The following is a 7,869-nucleotide window of genomic DNA, read 5'->3' as shown; positions in this document are numbered from 1 at the left end:
CACGCGCAGAAGAGACCAGCGCCCGCTGCCGCCGCCGATCCTCATCCGCCCAACCACAAGAAGAGGATGCGCGGTGCCGTCCCCGTCCCGGCACCTGCCACATCGTCGTTCACCGCTGCAGCACCGGTTTTCTTGCCGGATGAGTCCGTACCTGAAGCTGACGACGACACGGTCCGGTTCTGTTGCACAATGGATGAGCTTCTCGGGTCACAAGTGGAGGAAAATCTCCCGGTCGGAGCTACTGACAACATCGAACAGAATTTCTACTTGGAACCAGAGGGGCTTTTCGCTGATGCTGCAGAAGAAATCGTCCCGCTCAAAGATGACGAGCTGGAGTTCCTTAGAGCTATACTCGATGAAGGAGCAGAAGCGCAGGAGCAGGAGGCTGTCTCGACGAACGAAAAGTCATCCATTGTCCAAGACGTGGGGACTTCCAAGCCGCCGCCGATCATCTTCCATGATCCATTTGAAGCAGCGTGGAAGGCCGAAGAGGCGCTCGAGAAGGAGAAGAGGTGCAATGCCGCGGCCAATCTTCACGCTGGAGGGCACAGCAACTTCTTCTCGCCTGCAAGTGTCTACTAAGTCCGATGTTGAAATTGTTTTCAAAGTGTATACGAGGATACTCACTGGCTGATTTCGTCCATGTACGATCGCCACGGATGTACCTCTGAGCAATTTGCTCCACTTGTTCATGCAAGCTACTAAAACTGTTGTTGTACTTCTTCTGCTCTGTTTCCTGTGATGGACGATGTTAAAACTGCTCTTATCTTTTTGTAGTAGGCTTAGATAAGCAAGCGTGATGCAGTTATGATCTGGGCAACCAAAGATAAGAAGTAGGAGTAACTATGTTTGTAAATCAAAACTGTTTCACCCGCTCTTGATAATCTGCAGAACAACTACAAGTTCATAAGTTGCAGAGCAGATTCAAGTTCTGGCAAAAAAAATGTTCTGCCTATTTACAGTGTGGAGTAAACAGTTATTACAGTTTCAATGTGGATGATTTGTAGTGTGGAGTAGTCATATCTTTCCTTGAGATCTAAGTGCAATCTGTCTGTCTTGTTGCTAACTGAATTTACAGTATGCAAGTTTTTTTTGTGATTGGAAAGAGAGCTTTATTAATTAAGGAATAGTTGTACAATCGTCTGCTAGATAGCACAAAAGAGCATCAGGAGGCCCCTGCAACCACAATTCGGTGCGGTGCTCCACTCTTGACAGATAAGCAAGGTGATCTGCAGTCCTATTCTGCAGACGACCAATGTGCCGACACACAAGCTCCCTTTCTCTCATCAACTCCTTGGTCTCATTTACAAGATGACCTACTATCGATCTATCCGTCCCCGGACACTCCAAGCACTTAATCAAGGATGAACAGTCCGTCTGAGTCACCATAGGCAATGTTGAATGCTGGACTGCCAGGGAGACTCCTTCTCGGGCTGCCATACACTCTGCTTCAAAAGCACTTGAGCAGTGTGGTATAAACCAGCACGCCGACAAAATGTGCTATGCTATTCCTCGCCACCATAGCCGCTCCCGCCGTATGTGATTCCGCATCAAAAGAGCCATCAAGGGATAGAGCAATCCAGCCCTCCGGAGGTGGCGGCCATGGTGCAGGCTCCTGAGATCTCTTTTCTTGCTATAGCTGAGCTCCTCCTCCCACTGGATTCAAGTCTCTTTTCCCCTTCAGCATATCGTAGCCCTTATCATGTTTTATCTGATCTAGAGAGATCATGTAGCTTTGTAAAAAACCACTAGTGACCGCGACCGGAGGCACAGCTTAATCATGCATGGCATCATTACGTAGCTGCCAGTTCCTCCATATTATCATCAGAACTTTTGCACGATCCTCTTAAGCTAGCGTCACTAACAAATCAAATAGCCACTCGTCACCTGTGTTCACTATTGTCTCCTTTGCTGGTATCTCCATATTTCCCCCATAGCATCCCATACAACACTAGAGGTTGGGCATGCTACAACAGCATGAAAGCTGTCCCCTATCTCCCGGCTACATCTCGAACATTCTTCCGCCACCTCCATATGTTTAGACTTCATTACCTGACGTGTGGGTAGTCCTTTCTTTAGCAGTTTCCGTGCACAAATCTTCACTTTTTGTGGAACTTGAATCTTCCAAAACATTCTCCAAACAGGCCGGTCCCCATCGGGTCTTGTACTTGTCGAGATCCCACCCTGGCTCTGAACAAACTCATTGACCGCAAGGTGGTATGCACTCCTGACAGTAAACCTCCCATCCTTCTCCATATTCCAAGCAAGAAAATCCTCCTCCGCTCTACGAGATATCTTGATCTTCACAATCTCCTGTATACCAGCTGGTATCATGTATTGGCTCAGCCGTTCTTCATTCCACGATCCGTCCGGTAGTATGAAATCAGCCACCCGGCTGTACCTACATGTTCCATGCTCTCCCAGTACTTTGCAGGAGCCCCCACACGGTATCCAGGGATCCCTCCAAACTCTGACTTTTTGGCCATTGCCAATTCTCCATATCATGCCTTTCTTTAGCAGCTCTAGTCCATGCTCGATACCTCTCCAAACAGGGGACGTGTTACCTGTGAAAACAGTGTCAATTAGATTGCCATGTCTGTAATATCTCGCCTTAAGTAGCCTCGCACATAGGCTCTCAGGTCTATCAAGTAATCGCCAAGCTTGATGAGCTAATAGAGCTTGGTTAAACAACCTCATATCACGGAAACCTAGGCCACCTTGATTCTTTGGGCGTAGTAAATTTTCCCATGCAATCCAGTGTGTCCTCCGTTTCCCTTTCTCTGAACCCCATCAGTAGGTCCGTCTGAGTCAGCTCATCACAAGTTGACCACTTGAAGCTTGCTTCTCACCAAAGTCGAAAAAATCTCCTGCTCAAACACGATCCTCAAAGTGTTCACTTAGCACTCCAAGGCGGGTTTTGGTGCTACATCTAGTGCTCTGCGGGCACACATCCGCAAACATCATACTGCACTTTGAGTGGTTTATCAACTGTCCTGTTCCTGCAGTATAACTATCCAAAATGCTCTTTACAATCACCGGCTGCTCCTCGGATGACTGAAAAAATAGGAGTGTGTCGTCCGCGAATAGAAGGTGTGATATCGAGGGCGCTGTTCGGCAGATGACCACTGGCCTTAACCCTTTGTTCATGACAGCATCCTGTATCAAACTCGACAACGAGTCGGCAACAGACTAAAACTAAAACGGTGACAAGGGATCACCTTGCCTTAATCCTCGAGACGGTTCAAATTGGTCCAGTAGCTTTCCGTTGAAGTTGACTCTGAACCGGACTGTAGTCACACATTGCATTACCCACTGGATCCATATCTCTGCGAAGCCAATCTTTCTCATTGCATTCTCCAAAAAGTTCCAATCTACCCGGTCATAGGCCTTCGAAAGATCTAGTTTATAAGCACAATTTGTCACCTCCGGGTTACGTTCTTGCTGGATATAGTGCAGCACTTTAAAGGCCACAATTGCATTATGCGAGATCAAACGCCCGGGCACGAAGGCACCTTGACTCTCCGAGATTATTTCATCAAGTATATTCCTCAACCTATTCACCATACACTTTGACACTATTTTATACTCCCTCCGTTCCAAAATAGATGACTCAACTTTGTACTAACTTTAATACAAAGTTGAGTCATCTATTTTGGAACGGAGGGAGTATATCACATTGCATAGCGAAATTGGCCTAAAATCCTTCAGACTTCCAGGTTCACTATTCTTTGGAATTAGAACTATACTTGTTTCATTTACTCCGTTCGGCATCACCCCATCTCTGAAGAAAATTTGTACTGCTGCAACTATTTCAGTCTTTACAGTGGCCCAATTCCTTTGATAAAATCGTGCCGGAAGACCGTCTGGTCCCGGTGCTTTTAAAGGGCCTATCTGAAACAAAGCATCTCCAATTTCCTTCTCTGAAAATTCCTTAGTCAGCATCTCATTCATTGCATCAGTGACTCGACCAGTTAAAAGGTCCAGGATTGGCCCCGGCACCAAGGTCGGATCCTTGGTATAAATCTCCTTGAAATATGACGAAGCCATACATTCCATATCAGTAGGCGCTGTGCACCATACCCCATCGTCTCTCTTAAGTTTCCTTATGAGATTCTTTCTTGCATGCCAAACAGCCCTTCTCTAAAAATACCGGGTATTCCTATCTCCCTCTCGGAGCCAATCAACTCGAGATCTTTGAAGCCACATCATTTCTTCACGATACAGCAGCTCATCCATCCTTTCCATCTTCTGCTTGATTGTTGTCCTATCCACTTCCATATGATTTAGCTCTGCTAGTTCCTCTCTCAGCTTCTCCAGTTCACGCCTGACGTGGCCGAACTTTTGTTTACTCCACTCGTGCAGGTCAGTAATCACTTGCCCAAGGGACTTTGCCACCACACCCAAATCACCCCCTTCCTTTACGTTCTCCCAAGAATTATGGATGATCTCCGGTAGAGCCGCTTCTCTTTCCCACATTATCTCATACCTTCTAACTCGACTTCTCGGCCGTGGTCTGGCTGTTGTAACTGTAACAACAATGGACAGTGGTCCGATCTTGACGACGTAAGGTGTCGTAGTTCTGCATTCGGAAACCTCGCTATCCATTCATCATCTGCACAAGCCCGATCCAGCCTAACACGGACGTTTCGGTTCCCCTGCTGATGATTGTCAAAAGTGTATGGGAAGCCCGTGAAACCAATATCCTGCAGCTCACACACTGCCAGAGCATCCCTAAAGGCCGCCATTTGTGGCTCCGGCCTATCCCTCATCGAACAGTCATACTGCCATAAAGCCTCATTATAATCTCCAATGACCACCCATGGCAATGTAGAGCTAGCCTTAAGAGTAGCTAGCTGAGTCCACATCAGGTGGCAGTTCTCGACCCGTGGTTCCCCGTACACAAAGGTAACTCGCCAAGGCGGGTCATTCTGTTGTTCTCTAATACATACATCAATGTATCTGTTGCTCTTGCCTAGGATCCCTACATGAATGTTTTCATGCCAGTAGAGAGCTAGACCCCCACTTCTCCCATCACTTCCCACTCCTTCAAAACCTTTCAGGCCCAATCTCCATCTCAGTTTCTCCATTTTCTCCTCCGTTTGCCTAGTTTCACAAAGGAAAACAAGGCTGGGGTTATGTGACTGACACTTACAGTATGCAAGTTGTCTCTAAATTCAGCAGTATTTATGTTCATGACTTTACTGAACTATGTTATGTTTTTTAACAGTGCCTTGATCTAAATAGTTGTATTTTAGCTCCATAGTTCTGTGTAATTTGTGCCTTGATTTTCTTTCATCTCTGAATGTTGTTGTTCCTGTGCTTGCTACTCCTTAATTCACACATGTACATGAGGTACAAGATGTTAAATTGAATCTAACCCTCCAATGTTATATGTTTTGAACTCCTTTCTGAAACCCCTTTTGTTAATTTTATCTCAAACAAGTACCCAGGTTTATGTCACTGATCGTCATTAACTTTTGTCTCCAACCTTTTTTACAGTACAAATCATAATGACTTACAGGCCCTGAAGCAAACCCGGAAGGGAACCCAGTGACCTAGCTCCCGCGACTCCGCAGCCGCCGCCGCCGCCGCGGCTGCGGCTTAGCTCGCCTCCCGTCCTCCACCCCTAACCATGGCCTCCTCTCCCACCACCAACCACACCCCCTCTGATCCCTCCCCAGCCACCAACCCCCCACCCCTCCCCACCGTCCTAGCTCCCCTGCCGATCCAGATCGAGAGCTGCTGACTGCCGGTGCTGAGGATGAAGACGGGGACTCTCGCGCGCACTCCGAGGGTTGCCCTGGGATCCTCCCTCCGCTCAAGCTGCCACCACCTCCAGATCGGCTCCCCCCGAACTTCACGCCGCTGGTGGTGACCGACGCATCGCAGGCATCTACGGAGAAGGGGTGGGTGGAGGTCGGGGGCCAGCATCGCCGGAGGTTGGAGAGGCTATCTGCCCCGCCCCGCAAGAAGGAGACCGACCGCGCCCTCGCTTTCAAGCGGAGAGCTTATGGGCTCTGCTTCCGTTGCTTGGCAGAGGACCACTTCGTCGCCGACTGTCGTGGGCCTGTCACCTGCCTGGGCTGTGGCCGCTCTGGGCATCGTGAGCGTGGCTGTCCGGACCACCTCCCTGCCAGCCATGGTCATCTCCGCAGAGCCCTGTTGCCGCCGGTTGCTCCTCACCTCCCCAAACACCCGCCCCAAGCTCCTTCACTGCGGTTGCAGAAGCGTTCGTGGGCCTCTGTTGTTGCTGCTCCGACTGGGCTCGTTCAAGGGGTCCCTTGTAGCAATTCCGGCGCCCCTTGTTCAGGTCTGTCCGACCCCGACGAGTCGACCTTGGCTACTGATTTGGGGCTGCTGAAACCCCTCTTTGCAGCTCAGACAGAGGCGCTACGCGCCGAGTTGCAGGCTTTGGTTACCGCTCGTGCGGAGGAGGTCGTTCAACCCCTCCGCGACATGGCCGTTGCTTTGCAGGGTTGGGCGGCCCAGGTCTCGGGCCTCTTGGAGCGGCTGGAGGCTATCAGTGGCAAATTTGTTGATTTGCCGGCCTTCAATCAGTCTCTTGAGGTGCGAGAGTGAGGGAATATGGGGAACGGTGGGGGATCTTCTTCCTTGGCGCCTTTGGATTTGCCTCCTCCCTGGTGCGAGCATGATGAGACGGCGCCCTTTGTTGTTGCCGATGGTAAGGATGTTAGTGACGCGGGAGTGGCCGGGTGCTCGTCTGAGGTTCTGGCAACTATGGCGCTACCTGCAGATGTTCTTCCTGTGGTGGATGTAGTTCTACACGAGATTGTAATTCAAGGTGAGGAGGAGCAAGCTAAGGTTACTGAGATAGTCACATCGAGCAATGATATGGAGCATATTGAGCTGGCCTTGCCTGATGGTTTGGTTGGCGAGGTGCCTCCCTTTGTCTCCTCTTCGGTGACGTTTGCTTCAGGGGGCACTACCAATATGTTGTCTTCTGGGTCCGAGGAGCCACTTGGTGATATTGGTGCGCCATCTACCACCCTGTTGGATGAGTTCCTAAGCAGTTTCAGTTGCGCGGCGCCGGGGTCCTTGCTCGAAGAACCGATTCATGTGCAGATTGACGGTGCATCTACTTGTTCCGAGAGGCGTAGTGGACGTTTGGATAAGAAGAACAGAAACTGCAACATTCCTACTGCCAAGCGCGCTGAATATAGGTTGGCGGAGGCTTATGGGGAACTGCCGAAGGGGATGACATCTAAGAAAGGCTCCGAGGAGGATGTGCAAGAGAAGATGAACTCTTATCTTCGGATGTACAAGAAACCGCTTACGCCGACGTCGATCCAGGCAATTCGTGCATTGGTGGAGGCCAATGGTTGATCTCATTTTTCAAAAGGTTAGGTGCGAGTTCACTTCTTGTCGCAGGCATGTTCTTGAGGTTGCAGTGGTTGTCTTGGTCGGCTATGTTGTGTTGACGATGGTCTTGGGCCTTGGCACCCTTGTATCTGGCTCGGACGACGTCCCTTGAGTGCTAGTCCGGTGTGTGGGGTCTTCGCCGGTTTCTCTTAATTAACCGATGCCATGTATGGTTTTTGGGTCCAGTTTCCCTTATTAACCGGACCAACTCTTTTCTTCTATATGCAATGCGGGAGCTCCCCGCCCTCTGACGAGGTTTCGACAAAAAAAATAACGACTTACAGATTATAGTACTAGTTGTCTTTTTAGTGCAAACTCTGTACTCGTTGACCATTTAACTCTGAACTTTTCTGACAGTTTCGGACTTTCTTTTGTAGTTTCATTGACTATCCATGAATCCCATCATTTGGTTGTATTTTTTACTGGTATATACGTGAAGGCGATACGAGTTGCTTGACTTTGATACAAAAGCTACGCACGAAGATCTTC

This window comes from Aegilops tauschii, chromosome 7 (assembly GCF_002575655.3).
Source record: "Aegilops tauschii subsp. strangulata cultivar AL8/78 chromosome 7, Aet v6.0, whole genome shotgun sequence".
Lineage (NCBI taxonomy): Eukaryota > Viridiplantae > Streptophyta > Magnoliopsida > Poales > Poaceae > Aegilops > Aegilops tauschii.
The sequence above is the reverse complement of the archived record's forward strand: the minus strand, read 5'-3'. Positions refer to the sequence as shown.